Source organism: Sinohyriopsis cumingii, chromosome 15 (genome assembly GCF_028554795.1).
Source record: "Sinohyriopsis cumingii isolate HCF-2022 chromosome 15, ASM2855479v2, whole genome shotgun sequence".
Taxonomy (NCBI): domain Eukaryota; kingdom Metazoa; phylum Mollusca; class Bivalvia; order Unionida; family Unionidae; genus Sinohyriopsis; species Sinohyriopsis cumingii.
In genome coordinates, this window is record NC_142975.1 from 108,998,764 (window position 1) to 109,017,164 (window position 18,401).

An 18,401-nucleotide genomic window follows, 5' to 3' on the forward strand; every position below is an offset into this window, starting at 1 on the left:
CGGAACCGAGGAAACATTTATGCTTGAAGCCGAGGACGATAGTTTAACAGCAACATCTTACTGGTTTTGTTTGGAATTCGTCGCTGCAACGCCTCAATTGGTTACCGCGTAATTGAAAATCGGCAGCGATTTTTAAATAAATGTCAACGTTGAAATCCGAAGGATTTCCAGATGCTCAACAATATCGATACAATCAAGTCCGTGAGTGGCAATCTGAGTTAAAAACTGTCATCGAAGTAACCAGTCAAAAAGTAAAAAAATACCGCAGACGCATAACAGTGTTAGACGTTATGGTTTATTCAGTATCCGCCGTTGTTGCATCCGCCGGAGTAGTATTATCAGCGGTCGCTCCGGTAACAGCAGTAGTCGCTGCCACGATCTGTGTTTGTACGACCACTACCGCGGCAGGAGTTTTCGGCATCATAGCAAAAAAAATATCCTCGTGTGCTAACACGAAATTACACGATTACACGACAAAATTAAATACAGCCACGACCGCATATCAGAAATTATCATTGCTGATATCATCATCGTTAGACGCGCAATCCAGCGACGCTACGTCGATATCAGATTCTGAATTTAAACTAATGTCAGATGCGTACAATGACTATTTGAAAACTAAACAAATAAATAATGTCAGCGGAACTTCTTCAACAAATAGTCACAAACACAACACCGGTAAGGACCACAATGATCTCAGTGTCCTCGACTAACCCCCAATTTGGTATTAATTTTCGAACTCCAATTGCCGTGAACGAAATCGCGTTAGCAAAGCTCAGTGTGTATCACAGCTGGCCCAATATCAGGTCGGAATCATTTTCCGGTCAGCAGCCGAATAATTCGTTTGTGTTCGGGAAACCCAGCGCGGACCCACAACAACGTGAACTTGAATGGGATACAATTACGCTACCCACTGGGAGTTATCAGATCGAAGAAATCAACAATGAGATACAACGCCAAATAAAACGAATCACCGGCAAGGAAGCCAAAATATCTGTGACCGCGCACGAACCAACGCTGTCTGCGGTCATTGAAATCTCAACACCGGGATACGCCGTGGATATTTATAGCAGCTCTCTTCGAACAGTATTAGGATGGCCACGAGAACGACCCGAGGTTGAACCGGGTCCACCACCACCCGCGAAATCAGATTTCGAGACCAACAAAGAAGTACTACACGACCTCGTCGGGGATCATTTATTATTTGCAGATAAATTAATATCCGGCGAGGCCTGGTTTGCAACATCACCTAAAGTTCCCGTAAATGTGTTACGGTCAGCTTTTTTTGATGGGTATGGATCCCGGGATTACCAACCAGAAGATATAGAAGCTCATTTTTTTAATCCGATCAAACAAGCACATAAACAACAGCTAGAACTGTTGCGAGTATATTTTCAAGATTATATTTCTGATATAACAAGTGGAACTGCAAGCAGTTCGGGAACTGGAAACGCTAGCGTTTCTACAAGCAGTTCTCGCGATAAAATTATCACCGTCATAGAAAAACTAAACAAACTCGCATCCGCGATGGAAATTATAAATCAAAAAATAATTCAGCATCTACTGAATCTCAAGGGCGATTACGGAAACGAAAAAAGATCGAATTTTGCATCCCAATTTGGTATTCCCGTGGAGAAGATTTCAGAATTTACACTTCCCGGATATAACGCGCGCACGCTACGAAAATCAGTCCAGGATCTCATCGATGAATCTTTCGAAGATATTTCCGCCGCGTACACGCGAACAAAACCGCAGCCGGTTATTCTCAAGCACGACAACAGTACAGCATCCGATGGCAGACACATCTCACCCGGGATCGTAAATATCACAGATGTTATTGCGGTCAATCTTGTATGTGACGTCATCGACGGTAGCTACAGCGCATCAGATAATACTACACCCCAACAGGGGTTTATCCTGTATACGTTCACACCAAGAGACCCTCCTGGTTTTCTGATTGTGCAAGAACCAATCAATGTGGTCTATCTGCGGTGTAATAATCCGTGGTTGTCAACGATAAATTTCAAACTCGTCGACCAACGGGGAAATTTGTTGGACCTGCGTGGCGAGACTGTCTCCGTGAACTTACTGGTGAAGTCCTGAAACTCTTCGAGTTTCCAAATTGGAAATGCAAAGCATTTCTGGAAGAGTTTCCACGCATAGCGTTTCTCTGGCGATGCTAGCATCGCTCACGCATTTAAAAAAAAACAGTTGTATATAATGGAACACGAATACATCCACGCACGAGTTCATATTCATGATAAGCAAATTCTTCACACGGCAATAAAAACCGCATTTGGAAACGCTAGCGTTTCTGGAAACTCAAAGAGTCAGCCCCCAGAACAGTATTTCCCCGTTAAAATAATCGTTGACGTGTATGGCAACGAAGACTTCTTGTTAACGTCGTCACAATTGACGCAGTTACAGCAAAATCATATGATCACAGCTTGGTGTCAACGAGAACAGATTATGAACTATTCTCATTGTTGTATTGATGTTGAAACGCTTAAGCAAATCCTGGAAGTCTAAGGACTTCTCATGTAAAACATTTCGAAAACTCTTTGAGTTTCACACTCTGAAAACGCCCTTGAGAAGTCCTTTGGACTTCCAGAGAAATGCTTTGAGTTTCTGGCGATGCTAGCATCGCTCGGGCAAAAAAAATAATACACTTTTTTTTTTACCGTGGAAATGTGCTTTACACTTAAGCGGGGGGGCTAGCGTTTCTCAGGTTCTACTTTCACTTTGTGCTGTGAGTCACACGCTATGCGGTTTATACTTCCTTGTCGGCCTCGTAGTCACAAATACTAGTATTTTCGTCAGAAATGCAAGGCATTTCCACGTCGACGTGGTTCACCACGCTTAGATTCTTTATATAACCTTTTAACCGTCTCACCCTGGTGCTAATTAATTTTCGAGTCTCATACTCGCTTGACAATACAAGACGAATCTTCTCAACTGCACGGCACAGTGGAATAAATTCAGATACCTGATTTTCAGTTATCGTGGCAAGTGATCTGTAAATGCGATCTTGCAAACCCTTAATGAACCTATAACGGGCGGGGAGATTGTTCTTCCCCGATTGTGATAGCTCATTCAAGGATTCAAAATCTGACATAATTGTTTCAGTGTCTAGTAAAATATTAAAACCTCGCTGTTGTAATTCTTTAATTTCAACAAGTATGGTATTTATGTTTTCGTGATTCATATTATTATATATTTTCATATTTTTAAATGCATGAAAAATGCTTTGCATGAGCGATGCTAGCATCACCAAAAACAAAAATAAACAGATAGATGATGAGCGGTTATCACTTACTGGGTACTCTTCACCGGCCTACGGTTCTTTCATGAGTCCTTTGTTAGGATTTTTTTTCTTGGTCTTATATTAGACCTTCGTGTTGTGATTTTTCCCTTAGGCACCTCATGTTACCGTTTATTTTTGGCCAACACTCTTTCTGAATGTTTCTATTGTGTGGGCACCCAGGTGACGTAGAGCTTTATGCATCCATCTATCTGTTTATTTTTGGGGGTCACTCACCCCATGAGGAACTTCTAGATCGTCAAATAACGGTCTAGAAGCTCGGGGGGGGGGGGCGATACAACACAGAACAACCTTTAACCTCTGATTCGAGTGTCATAGCAGGCAAAGGCACAATGAACATGTAATCTTATCCCGAGACCTTATCCTATGACGACACAAACATACACAGGTGGGTCATTTTCTACGATCAGCAGCAGAGCAAAACCATCCATTGAATCGACCATTGGATGGTGCACAAAAGACACCCGCCATTGGCGGATTTAATTTATGGTTTTGCTTGCGCGTGCTGACTTTCGATCGACCCAAAGGTCTTAGGGAGCGATTTCGTATATAACCCAACTGTTACTTGCGAGTTGGAAATTCGCTCTAGCAGTGGGCGGGACTTGTTTAAAATATTTTAATTGTATGTTTTCTTAAGCGCGGTCATATAACAAGCACAGAAGAGCAAAACAGTCGGATATATTCAGTAAAACGAGGATATTGTTTGTAAAAAAATATATATTCTACGGTAAATAAATGATTACATGTTATGAACTCGATAAAATATTTTATCAAGGTGGCTTTCTTAGGGGGGAGCAAATCCTCTGACGACGACAACTCTGCAAAGCGTTACACACTCGTGGAGGAGTTATCGTCGTTTGTGTCAGCGATAAGAGTTATATAACAGAATGAAATCTTCTGTTTGAGCTTCTTTGAAAATGCTGTTTTGTAGATCCCATCTGCGACACGCTGTACAACAGGTGAACAAATACCGAAATACCTACCGGCGGCGTTTATTGACTGGAATACAATTTCTTCACCTGTAATTGCGTTTATAGATTTAATAGCTCTTCTTGCAACTGTTTTACAACACCCTGTGTTACCCAGTAGGCAGTTTTTGCTCTGAGTGACCACACGAAGATTGTTTATAGAGTTATCAAGTATGTTACCGTTAATGTGATCAATGACAAAACCCTTAGGGATCACTCCGTTAAAAACCTCATAGACGAAACGATGACATAAATACCTCTTTGAGCACGTGGCAGTAAATCTTAAATAACCAGCATTATCAACTGTACCAACTGGTCGTCTTCGCGTGCAGTGTCGTACTATGCCATCTCGGTTTGCCTCATAATTTGGAATAGTTGGATGTGGAACAAATTCTTGTTCGGGGACGAATTCTTGATTCATTATACTATAAGCAAATCATTTGTCTAATTCATAATTTGTCTGAAAACTTATTTATGTAATCACGCTCCGAGAGAGTGTTCGAGTCTGGATTTTTTTTATCATAATACCGTTTTAGTTCTCGATAGCGTTTTCCCCCACACGCTGAACATAATTGCGTTTTTCCTCGTACTCCAATGCCGCATCTGATACACGGTATCGGTCCTAGACTCCCGCCGCGGACCTGTTGAGCATGTTGTCCACAGTATTCGCCTCTGCAACGTCTGTTACACGGCTCTGATGAATTTAGTTTAATCCACTTGCATGAGAAATGCTTTGCATTTCCAGAGAAACTCTTTGAGTTTCCGTTCATTATATATAATATTTTTGTCTATTTAAATACTTGTCTTAATTATAATATGGAGGAATTTGAAAGACTATCCAGAATAAAACCCGCAGGCGGTCGATTCGATCTTGACCGGTTAACCGCTGATCCACGACGAAGAGAGTTAGCAACGGTAATTGGTGTTATCAAGAACGCCAAAGAAGAGTTTCGTCGTGATGGTGCCGCACACACGTGGTCTTCGTATAAAATCATTTCTGAAAATGCCATCATTGATGGTACCATGAACGATACAATTGCGCGTAGTATAATTGAGTATCTCGACGATAGAAGATATTTCATACAGATAAAATTTATCGTTGGCGTCGACGACACGGAAACAGGTGAAACAACATGGATTATCAGAGACAAACTAGACCCTATTCTTGATGCCCGACGGGGAAAAACCGTCGTCGTAACCAAAGACTCAAACCCGGGAGTACTTGTTGGGATTGATACACCGTATTATGCCAGAGCGTATCCTGTGACCGCAGTCATTTATGGAATTTATCCGATGAAGAAACCACGCGTTGATAAACTCAAACCGATGAAGATGTCAGAGTCATTGATAAAATCCCCAGGGTTGAATTGTGTAGCCGAGCGAGTAATGGAACATTTTAAAAATGCCGCGCGAGGAAACGGCCTAACACCGCTAAGACAGACTAAAATAACAGCGTGGGCGGCAAAAGTAGTGGATGAAGGAGCGTCAATAAATGATGTTGCCGAGCTCGAACGATTACTAAAATTTCCTATAACGGTTTCATCGTTGACCGGTGAGGTATTGTACAAGAGTAAATATGATTCCCGTGGAGCACCAATAACTATTATCGATCATAACAGTCACGCCTGGACTGACTCGGTTAGGATATTTCCTCGAGACCGTGTTGTAAAGTATTATCCGGAATTGGAAAATGCTATCATGGGAACCACTAGCGGGGAGAGTGCAAGGCACTCCACGGGTATGTTTGATTTTATTTATCATATAAGTAAAACCGATCCAGTGTCGGTGTGGTTATTCCGAAGTGACCTCGAGGGAGAGTTTGATCAGTTTGTGAAACCCAACGGGGAGGTATACAGAACGGCGGCATTACATCACGAAATGAAAAAACTCGCAGAAAAATATCATGCGACGAACACTGATACGTTACTGACGCAGTGTTTTACTGTCCCGGGTGTTGTCACGCATATAGCCCGAGAACGAAATTCATGGAGACCAACCCCGAAGAGTTTTCTCGAGGATATTCAACAGAGCTGTATCGAATACGGACACGGTGGTTTGTGGAATACCCAGTATGATCACCGCGATATGATATCCGTGGATATGACGGCGTGTTATCCAGGAAGTTTTCTTGGGCGGGGAGAATGTAGTGAGTATTTTAAACGGTTTGGTCATATTACAAGCTCGATGACAAGAGTTGCCATAAACGGACCATTGCCTGATTTTGACCTGACCGGGGTTGCTTGTGTGTCGTCGTTTAAACTCGCTACGGGTTTACATCCTGTGTGTTATGCTTGGTTTGGTAAACATTTCGTTGAGAAGCGATGGGCACCGATAGTGTTATTGCGATACATGCTTGACAGTCAAATACTACTGTCGCTGACGGTCAGTGAAGCGATTATATGCTATGATCGTCAAACTGAAGTTTGGTTGCCAACTCCGCAAGTCACCGTAGAAATTGAAAATTTCCGAGAATATCCAGAATCGTTTATCGACACTATCATCGAAAGAGCTCCCCGAACTGATGAAAGCACCGCAAAAGATCTAGGACGAAGAATAATAGGAAAATTTACTCAAGGTGGAGCGTATGATCATAAACTACATCATAGTCGATTAATCATGGACGAGGCCGAATTGGATCTTATTGTCGCTGATGCCGCCACGAATAATACGTTTTGTACCCGCGAAGATGTGTTTCTGTCAAACGGGGAAAAATTAGGAACTGTTGTTAGTTACACCGACGGAGAATCATCTCAGTACACACATTTGAGATCTTCGATGCTCGCTCATGTATCAATAAACCTATTGTCGATGATTAATAGGTTTCCCGTTGACGCAGTGAGAGTTGCAACGGATTCATTCTATATCGATAAAAAACACTTAGCGGCGTTGAATAAGGTTATACCGAATGATCCATCGTGGGGTTTATGGAGAATAAAAAATGAAATGTTGCATGGATATTGTGAATCAGCTGATGTTGAAATCGAGGATGAATATCGCGGCGCAGAAATATCTGGGAAATTTTCAATTTCTACGACGGTGACAACTTCGCTGCCGCCGGTGCACGATCCTGTTGTGAGACATAGAACAGTTTATCTCAACGGGGCTGGTGGTTCTGGTAAAACAACTCGAGCGATTGAATTATTTAGAAACTCTGACATGATTGTGTTGACTCCCACACATAGACTTGCCAGGGAGATGAGACAACGAAAGGTTAACGCGTGTACGTATCACAGTTTTTTCAAATACAGCGGCGGCACGTGGACACCTGAACGAATGGGAACGAAGTATATCCCCGAGAAAATAATCTGGGATGAGATAGACACTGTCCCGTTGGATATATTAAAACAGTTTCTGGATTGGTTGCTAAAGAAAAATACCGCAGTGGTGATGTGCGGCGATCATGGTCAACCACCGCCATTTACAGGTGAATCTCCACACACGTGGCTGAAAACTTTTGTAGATTATTATGAGGAAATAACTAACGATGTTAGAGCACTCGATGAAACGCTGAAAGAGTTTAAGGCGTTGATCAGGCTACAAACCGATAAAGTCCAATGTGAGATAATGCGTGAAATAATTCCAGAGACTTCGCTGAGCGACTTTTGGGAAACGTGGAAACCAAGTGATCTCATAGTGGCAAGTAGAAAGATAGTCAGGGACACACTTCAGCAGCGGTTATTTCAGTTACATCAGAAGAAATTTCCAATGCTGGTAGTGCCATTGTGTTATAGACCAGCTGATACGCGATTGCAGAATATTGATGTTGATATTCCAACGCGCGCGTCGTCGGTGGAGAAACAGAATTTAGTATTAAATGATATTGTGTTAGTTGACATCGATGCTGTTGAACAGGCACTAGCGATGAATAAATCCCCGTGGACGCTAGGATACGCTATGACCATCCATAGTTCGCAGGGACTAACTATTTCAGATACAACAGTTTGGATCGTTGATGATCGCATCGAGTGGTCAAATTTAGTTTATTTAGCCGTGTCAAGAGTAAGAAGGATAGCTCAGTTACGAAGAATTGTATTAGATGATGTTATCAACGACAGCATCAACAGATCAATCGCTGATGATACAATAAGAAAGAAATTAGCCGGTTACAAACAGAGCGACAAAAAAAATGGTAGAGAGTTTGATCCAAGTTTGGATGTTGAATTTGTAATACAATTACAACAACAGCAGAATAATCACTGTGCGAGTTGTAATTGTTTATTGCTGTGGCAGTATTCGAAAAACGACCCAAGGCAATTCACCGTAGATAGAATAGATAGCAGTCGCGGTCATACACGTGAAAATGTGATGTTGACCTGTCTTGAGTGTAACCGACGCAGAGGGTGCGGATCACTTTAGTGCGAATCACTTTAGTGATTTGGGTGGTAATTGTGTATCCGTGGGAATCACCTGAAGTTGCTCGCGTTTAAATCCGCGTTGAGGAGCAGTCGAATCTAATCTGTAGATTGCGTTTCTCCCAGTTGATCTGGTTATGCTGGATATCTTATGTGTAGTAACACTCCATGTGGGATCGGTTGCTCTTTTTTTTCCTCCTTCTAGTTCGCCTGGTTCGTATAAATACCTAACGGTGACATTACCCAGTAGTGGGGACGCTAGCGTCGTTGGCTGCGTTGAAACACGTTCACTGACGCGGGGTATATATTTTTTTGTGATTGCATTTACAGGCCTCATGTTTGTTGTTCTGGTAATTTCATTATTCAGTGCGGCTATCACGTTTGGCAGTCTTGCAACCCATTCACGAGATCTCGTATCGTAAATGAATTCCCTCGCGTACTGGTATCCGAATAATCTCTCAGCGAGTGTTCTATTAAATCGCTCAACAATTGCCTGATCCCGATGAATTTCAGTATGTCCTCGTCGTATGGTAACGTTATGCTGCTTTGTCAGTGATGACACCGCGCCCTGAAATTCTTTACCAGGATCAACTTGTAATAATCGGGGCCAGCTTAGAGGTCCTCGCTGATAAATTCGTTTAAACGCAGAGGCGACTTCGGACGCTGTTTTAGTCGCTAACGGTTCTGCTTCTTTGTATCTACTAGCAACATCAACTACTGTTAGCGCGTATTTGTATGTTTTTCTACGGACAGTATCATGAGGCAGGAATAGTATGTCAGCCTGATGAACTTCATTGGGGGTACTAACATCAAAATGTGCAAAATTGATTTGTCGAGGTGGTGGTAAGTAGATTTGCCATATTGCTTGTTTTGACAGCCATTTTTTGGCAACCTTGCGTGCTACTTTTGCTGCGCTGGCGAGTTTATTAATTGCTGAGTTACCTCTCCAGTATCCGATTGGGGAATAATAAATCGCTTCCATTGTTATTAATTATCCAGCGCCTAATGCTAATTTAGATTTCATCGCTGATCTTATTAACCAATTAGCGAGTGACTCCTTAAATGATTTATTTTTTATGGAGCTTAGTGCATGAATTAATTTCACATCCGCGATATGCCTGTCTTGTAGATCTTTACTTCGATAAGCAACATCATGTATGTGACACGCTGCGTCGATAGCGTTTATCGGATACTCTCCCGGTTTTGGTTTAGACTGTTCATCAAGTCTGATATCTAGTCGTGTCCCTGGACCGCAGTAATTGTATCCTGGGAGATGCTTTTCTCCGGGATATTTAGCCCAAGGGGTAGCTGGAAGTCGTCCGAGGGTTGCTGCGATGTCACCTCCGCTGACTTTGTCAGGCTTTTTTTTTGAAATCTAAATTTTTTTGTGCCACATTGCGCACACTTACCAGAAAGTGCTTGTCTGTTATTTTTTGTTGTAATGGTTGTTATGTCGTTTGTAGGGGTTCGTGCCTTACACTTCACACAATATAGATCCATAATTATTATTCTTTATATACAAATGGAAATTACAGATTTTTCTGCGACGCGAAGAAAGGAGCCAGTTAAGCATAATTCAGTGCTACCAAACTCTATCCGCGCGATTATAATTGGGCCATCCGGTTCAGGTAAAACACAGCTGTTGCTGAACTTGATAATGAAGTGGATGAAATGGGACAAACTATACTTGATAGCTCCGTCTGTGGATGATCAACGTTGTTATGATGTTATAAAAGATTTTAATGAGAGTGCAAAAGCGCTGAGTGAAGACGGCGAGGATGTTGTTGAATTTATCACTGATATCGAAGAAGCTCCCAGCGTTGAAGACCTCGACGGGGGAATAAATAACCTAGTAGTGTACGATGATGTGATGCTGGACAAGCAAAAAAATCCTGCAAGAATATTTTCCCGTGGTCGTCATAAAAACACTGATGTGATTTATGTTACTCAACGTTATACACAAATACCAAAAGTAATCAGGGATAACTGTAATCTTCTTGCGGTGTTTAATGGAGTTGATGTTCACACGCTGAGAAATATTCATCAAACCTGGTGTAGCGGCGATATGGATATTAATAAGTTTAAGAATTTCTTTAGTCACGCTCAAAGAAACCAGCATGGATTTGTGACAATAAATTTACACGACCCGCGGACACGATACCGTATCGGACTTGATACATTGTATGGTTAACATAAAAATGTTTTTCCTTGGCGTCGAAGCATTTCTCGCACGCTAGCGTTTCTCGAATTTTTTTAGATATTTTTTTTTGTTCTGTGGTCTGAATAGAATGGTTTATTTCGTCGAAATAAGCCTTCTATCGAGGAATATTTTCCTGGAAGGGGTTACTGGTAAAATTGCTTTGGTCTGTTCGCCCCCTCTGCTGCTTTTGCAATGAATTTAAAATCTCTTTAGTTGTAAATGTATCACGTGCTTGTTTCTGGACAGTATTTGGGTGTATTTGGGTAAATCGTGCCGCCGCAGTTTCTACTCTGCAGTAAATATGTGTTAGGGTCTAATAATCGTACCGAACACGGCGCAGAATCCGTGTTATCTGTGAATACTAGGGAAAAGTAATAATGTGGTATCAATAGATTAGTTGAATTTGATCAGAATAATGAATGCACTATGAAAATGTTATTTAAAGCATTATATTACTACTATTTTCAAAAGTTGTAAATAAAATGCTCTCACTCTGCACATACATACATACATACATAGTAGCTGACTGTCCTCGCATTGTATACACATTAACCTGATAATTTTAGCATTTTGTGTTACCTGCCTCATCTCTCTCTCTCTCTCTCTCTCTCTCTCTCTCTCTCTCTCGCGTGTGTGTGCATGTGTGTGCCACTATGACCCATTTGGTACAGAGTCTAAAAGTTCGTTCAATGTATAGTGATATGCAGATATTTCATTTATATTACCGATAAGGTGATTTCATGTTGTCAGAGATTTCGCCGTACTTTATTGATGAAATTTCAGACTACTGTGGTATAGGTTACTTAGTACTAATATTAGTACCCTTACTCGTACCTCGTGGACAGGGTAGTAACATGAGCATATACGTGTTAATGGAGCAAGCCGGGTGTGATTCACACCCGGCGCTCTTTTAGCCTAATAATAACACTTTTAACATAATCCTTGCATATAATCCAATAAATTGAGTAGTCCTCTTATTTAATACCGGAAGTATCGAAAATCATTGTAGAAATAGTTGTAAAATCCCGTTTACCTTTTTCAGCCGATAGTTTAGATCGTCCGCCATGTTATTTCTAATAATGATTACTCCCGTTCACAGCCTCGTTTGTTTGTGTGCCATATAAGGACATTGACGCCTTATTTGGAAATGTTAACAAATCGTAGTAAAATTTTGGCGCCGTGTGGATCAGAAATTCTGTGCATTAAAAGTAAATACGGTTTATCCGCAACTTTGAAATTCCACCAAGAAGCGATTATTCGCACTTGATTGATAATAATATAGCGTAGAATATCAAAAATATGGTCTGGCAAGCTTTACGTAGAAAAGGGGTCAAGGCGAGAGTCTCGCGTTATCTGTCATGGCGTACAAGATAAGGTTAGAGTAACCATGCCAATTAATTGTATCGTGTATGGGCTTAATAAATTCAAAATAAGCCAAACTTCTTTCACAACATGATTATATTTATGTAGTTGAATTGTACACTGCTTGTTTTTCTGACTTTAGTAATGATTTTTTTGCTCCATTGCATGATATGGGATCAGTTCGTAGCCTCAACCACAACAAATCAAGTTGAGGCTACGACATCGTAGCTATAGGTTACTGTGTGACTACATATAATGCCAGACATTATGTATGTACAGGTTACTGTGTGACTACAGATAATGCCAGACATTATGTATGTACAGGTTACTGTGTGACTACAGATAATGCCGGACCGCTCCGGTGGCCTAGTGGTTAGAGCGTCCGCCTCGGATGCGGGAGGTCGTGTGTTCGATTCCCGGAAGAGTCATACCAAAGACTTACAAAAACGGTACTGATGTTGATGTTGTGGGGTTTAACGCCATTTTTCAGCACACGATAGGCTATACATGGCGGCCAGTATTAATGGTGGAAGACGAACCCGGGAAAACACCGGGAAGAACCACCGACCCACGAGAAGCTACTGGCAAGCTTTCTCACATACCCACATTGGCCGAATCCTAGACTCGAACCCACGCAGACAGAGGTGAGATGGCAGTGATCCGTAACGGAGAGTGCTTTAGACCACTCGGCCACTCGGGGGCCCCCAAAAACGGTACTAACAGCTGCCTCGCTTGGCGCTCAGCATTAATAGGTTAGTGTTAGGACTGGTCAGCCCGGTGTCAGGATAATGTGACTGGGTGGGACATTATGCTACATGTCTGCAACATGATGCCCCAGTGCTAGACATCACTATAAACTGCCACATTGCAGACATCGTAGCGATATGACTGAAAAATTGTTAAAGCTACGTTAAAAATCCAAATCACATCACAGATAATGCTAGCCATTATATATGTACAGGTTACTGTGTGACTACAGATAATGCCCGACGTTATGTATGTACAGATTACTGTGTGACTACAGATAATGTCAGGCATTATATCTGTATAGGTGTAAGAATTTAACGTTTTTTTTCTGAGTTCATCGTGGTATAAACAGTCAGTTGCCGACTCACACAGCAAATAACGCCCGAAGGGCGTTATGTAAGCTGTGTGAGTCGGCAACTAACAGTTTATACCACGATGAACTCAGAAAAAACAACGTTAAACTCTTATAATTGAAAATTTAATTATTTCTTATGCTATTTTGTTTGCATCTTTAAAAAACAGAAATCTTAATTGAGCGTAGTAATACATGTTTGTGGGTTTTCTGTTACGTAGCTATTTATAGCACTTGGGATGTCCAGCTTGATCTCAATAAGGTCATCATAATACCAGACCTTCAACCAATGGAAGCCACATTTTTTCAATTTTTTTTTTTGTTTGTTTGTTAGAATGTTGTTTTTCCTTAATTGTTACTTCATGTCTGCCTTAACCGGCGGTGTTTATCTTATGCTGTACACGTGACTCTATTTATAGAAGTGGAAAAGTAGTTCTCCTTACAGTTCATACAGAAATGAACACAATTCGTTTGATCACGTGGTTAGATTCTGACCAATGGAAATGTTACTTTCCTGTACCATCTACTGGCATTGCAATTATTACTGTGTGACTAGAGATAATGCCAGACATTATGTATGTACAGTTTACTGTGTGACTACAGATAATGCCAGACATTATGTATGTACAGGTTACTGTATGACTACAGATGATGTCAGGCATTATGCATGTATAGGTTACAGAGTGACTACAGATAATGTCGGACATCATGTATAGGTTACTGTGTGGCTACAGATAATGCCAGACATTATGTATGTACAGGTTACTGTGTGACTACAGATGATGTCAGGCATTGTGTATCTATAGGTTACTGTGTGACTACAGATAATGCCAGACATTATGTATGTACAGGTTGCTGTGTGACTACAGAACATGTCAGATATTATGCATAGGTTACTGTGATGTGACTGATGGAAGAAAAAGAAACATTACTCAGGGTTTAAAATAACAGTTGTTTATATACAAGTTTTATATTATTTCCTTTTAGAATATAGAATACATTATGGTGGAATATTTGGATTTTGTTATCAAGTTCTTGTGGTAATCATGATTTTTGAGTACAAACGAAGATGAGGGTTTTGTTGCATTAACATTTATTATTAAAAATAGCGCTTCAAAGTAGTTTACGACACACTTTAGGGACATACGCACTCATTTGTCATACAGGAAACCGTAGTAGCTCAGCTGGTAGAGCGTCAGTCTCGTAATCCAAGGTTCGCGGGTTCTATTCCCGCTCAGGCCAGCCGTTTCCGCTGACTCTGCCTACTTAATTCCACCAAATAACACAGCCAATACTGTTTTGAAAGTAATGTTAAAATCAAGAAAAAACGAAACAATATATTGAATAAAACAGCGCCCCAAGCCTTTTGTAAAGCTAATACTTGTCATTCGTTGAAATGCGATCCTTTGGGGAATAACCATTAGGATTGTGTGCAAAGGGTATACACAGAGTTTGCTGGTTTATTCCGGTTAAAGGCAGGTTGAACACAATCAAGTTCATGGGAATTGGATAGATCACGAACTAAAGAAGAAATTCAAGGTGTGTATCCGAAAAGAGTTAGCCATTCTGCATGTATATATGTTATTCCAGTCAAACTGTATGAAACTGCACAGTTTGTTTAACACTTACGGATGTTCACATGGACCTAATGTTACTGACTTAATTTATACCTAACCAAAGTGCTGTTGCTGTTGTCAGTTTGACGGCATTTTTCAGCACACGATAGGGTATAGGGCCTACATAATCGACAGCATAACTGGTGGAGGAAGAACCCGGGAAAAAACCCTTATGAACGACCGACTCACGAGGAGCTACTAGTAGCGGAGTGGAGAACGATTTTAGGACAATAGTATGTGAGGTTTGTATGTTTTAGATAAATAATTGCATGCACCCCTATCGATGCCCTACTCTCCACATTGATCCCGCTCGGCATGGCTCAGATTCGTGTGGATATTCCTCGTCTTCCTCTCCTGATAACTTTTTCACCTGTTTGAGATATTTCAACAGTTTTCTTGTTTTATGGACACCGGTACTCGTGTTCTATTTGTATTAGTAATGTACAGAAAGAGGTTTCTTTTACACGAAAGTGTTTATTTGTATGGTGGTCGTGTACAAACTTTTACAACGACGATTCGCTTGGCTGCTGTACCCAATAAAGAAAAACATCAGTGACGAGTCCAAAATACTGTGAGTGATCTTGCGTCAGATCATCTGATGAACAAAGGGCTCATTGCAAATGGACATAGAACACAATTATACTATATGTTCTCTACATTTGTTTCTCAATACTGACTTTTCCACTGTGTGACAATCAATACAAATCATATGTTAATCTAAAATACCTTCAAAGATGACTTCACTGTAAAGTTCTTGTCAAAGGTTGACCTGCATTTTTTTTAAAAGGCTGGACTGACAACAGAGCAGCATGTAAACAGAACACAGATTTCACCTCCGGATCATCACCAAGGCCTTATTACTCATTGTGCCCTGTCACCGAAATATACATGAAAAACCACACCCTGAACTCATATTCTCAAGAATAAACAATTACCTGTATATCCCTACCAAAAATGCACAAATCTAACTCTTCTATCACCACCAAAATGAGAGATGAAAAAATGTTCAAAAATTAGACAAGAACTACATTGGTGGGTACTGAACTGGAAGTACTGATTCCTGACAGGCCCAATTTTTAATGGCCAATTTTAGTCAAACTTTTATATTTGCATGACACACCTATTTCAACTTCATACATGAATTCTTTTTGAATTTCATTGCAAACAAGACATGTGACACCTGTCAGAAGGAGTGTAGTGCTGGTGTTCCACAGTTTGTAAGTTTTGGTCCAAGTGCTCTTGATTTGTGTGTGTGTGTGATTTGGATTTTTAACGTAGCTTTAACAATTTTTCAGTTATATCGCTATGATGTCTGTAGTGTAGCAGTTTATAGTGATGTCTAGCACTGGGCCATCATGCCGCAAACATGTAGCATGATGTCCCACCCAGTCCCATTATACTGACACCAGGCCGACCAGTCCTAACACTAACCTCTTAATGCTGAGTGCCAAGCGAGGCAGCTGTTAGCACCATTTTTGTAAGTCTTTGGTATGACTCGACTGGGGATCAAACCCACGACTTCCCCCATCCAAGTGCTCTTGAGAAACCAACACTAAATTTGCTATATCTTCCTTAATTAGAGGAATTTTTCAATGCAGTAAAAACCTAATTGTAATACAAGATAAGACCTGTCTGAAAATATGTTTGAAATTGAAAATTGGTGATAAATTAAATTTTAATGGCAATTTAAATAAACATTTAAAATTTTCAAAACTAATTTTTGTTGAAAAATTAATTTTCATATAAGTTTTCAAACTCAATTTGACAAATTTTAGACAGCAAAGTTGACTAATGAATGGTATTTAAAACAAATGGTAGTTTGGGTCTGTATAACTGATAACATTTTTCCCAGGGGTTACAGTGAAGCCACATAGCTCTAGTGATTTTGGCAGCAAACCGCAATATTCCTGTCCAGATGCATAGAGATGTACACACTAAGGAAACAATGACAGGTGCTATTTTCCACATTTATTGTGTCAGGTACTTAGCATGTTGTTTGTATAACTAAAATCGCACTCAGATTTAAAGTTCTGATGGGACCACTACCATGTTTTATAGCAAAAATGCATTCCATTTCAATGTTGATAACTACAAAAGGTGACAATAGGAAACTACAGTTTCTAGGGAGGCTTTACTTACTGAAAAATGGTGCCAATCTCTCTTATGAAGACCTAAGCCATGTCTTTGAGGTGCTATAAATCAGTGTGGTGATATGAACTAATTTTGGTCACTTATGGCAACACACTGCACATGTCCTTATGAAACCTTGCTATCACCACCAGACTACTGGAGAACTTCCAAGCTGATCCAACTCTAACACTTTGTTCCAGATACCAAGCTAGACATGAAAAGATATAACATGTTTCACTTAATTCTAGAAAACAGCAATACATAGGTAAATGAAGTTAAAATGTCTTAGATATGGTGATTTTAAAATAACATTAAGGTTGCAAGCATGGGAAAAAATATTAAACTTGACAGAGTGATACTCAGAAATGTGAAGCTGAATGGTCATGTAATAAAGTGATAAATTCATCCTAAAAATATTTGAGGTTTCTAGAAGCATATTTAGCCATTTACAAGTTAAATAACTAAGGCTATATATCATAAAGTTCCAGGCAATGTTGGGGCGATGAGGTTTGATCATTGGTGCAAGCATTAGTACATACCAGTATACAGGAAAGTCAAGCGACAATGTTCTAAATTAAAATATATTACCATAAGCAATCTTATTCATGAGGGAAATAACAATTTTTGATATTGCAAGTGAATACAGCCAAATGTGGTCACACAGATCAATTATAGGTACCAATAAATCCTATATCATCAGCTAAATTGTGAAATTCTGATCCCCAGAACTTGTAAACAAGGATGGAAATTTGCGTATGTGGAACATATACAATCTACTTGTTAAGATCAAATGTGCAAACATAATTCAGATGATCTTTTTGAACATTTTTAGTGTAATTTTAAGAGTGTTGGTTACCAGTTATTAAGCTCATTGATTGAATGGAATCAGATATCAGCTGATGCTTCAATACTGCACTCTGTCAAAGTACTAAATTGAAATATGTTACCATACATAGACATATTCATGATGAAAATAACATTTTGGGATATCTTCAGTGCACACAGCCATAAATGTGCCTTACAGATTCACTATAGGTACAATGTCAGCCTATATGATGTACTGAATGTGAACTTTTGATCCCAAACATTCTAAAATATATGGGTATTTGTTCATGTCGGATATGTAACCATGTTAAGATCAGTTGTACAAAGTTAAATTCAGATAATCTGTTTGAATATTTCTTATGTAATCTTTAGAGTGCCAGTTAAGAAATATTAGTAATTAATAATGCATAAAGCAAGAAAGATCATTAGAATTCCCATAACATCTTATAGGCCACAATGCCGCACTACACCACTCAATATCTTAACAAAACTGAACAATAAATGGAATGCATTTTGTGTTCAACTTG

General features: G+C 40.0%; 1 protein-coding gene across 2 annotated transcripts in view; it reads left to right on the top strand.

Annotated features, from left to right (window-relative positions):
- LOC149782457 (uncharacterized) overlaps nucleotides 1-18,401 on the top strand; it is a 177,500-nt gene that overhangs the window by 56,395 nt on the left and 102,704 nt on the right. Inside the window, exon 1 of one of the 2 annotated variants that reach the window (XM_089933877.1) lies at nucleotides 14,809-15,161. The exons of the other annotated variant lie outside the window; for it this stretch is intronic. The gene's annotated coding sequence lies outside the window, so the exon portion shown is untranslated. Of the gene's footprint in view, nucleotides 1-14,808; nucleotides 15,162-18,401 lie in introns of those variants that run through there. 2 annotated transcript variants of the gene reach the window in all.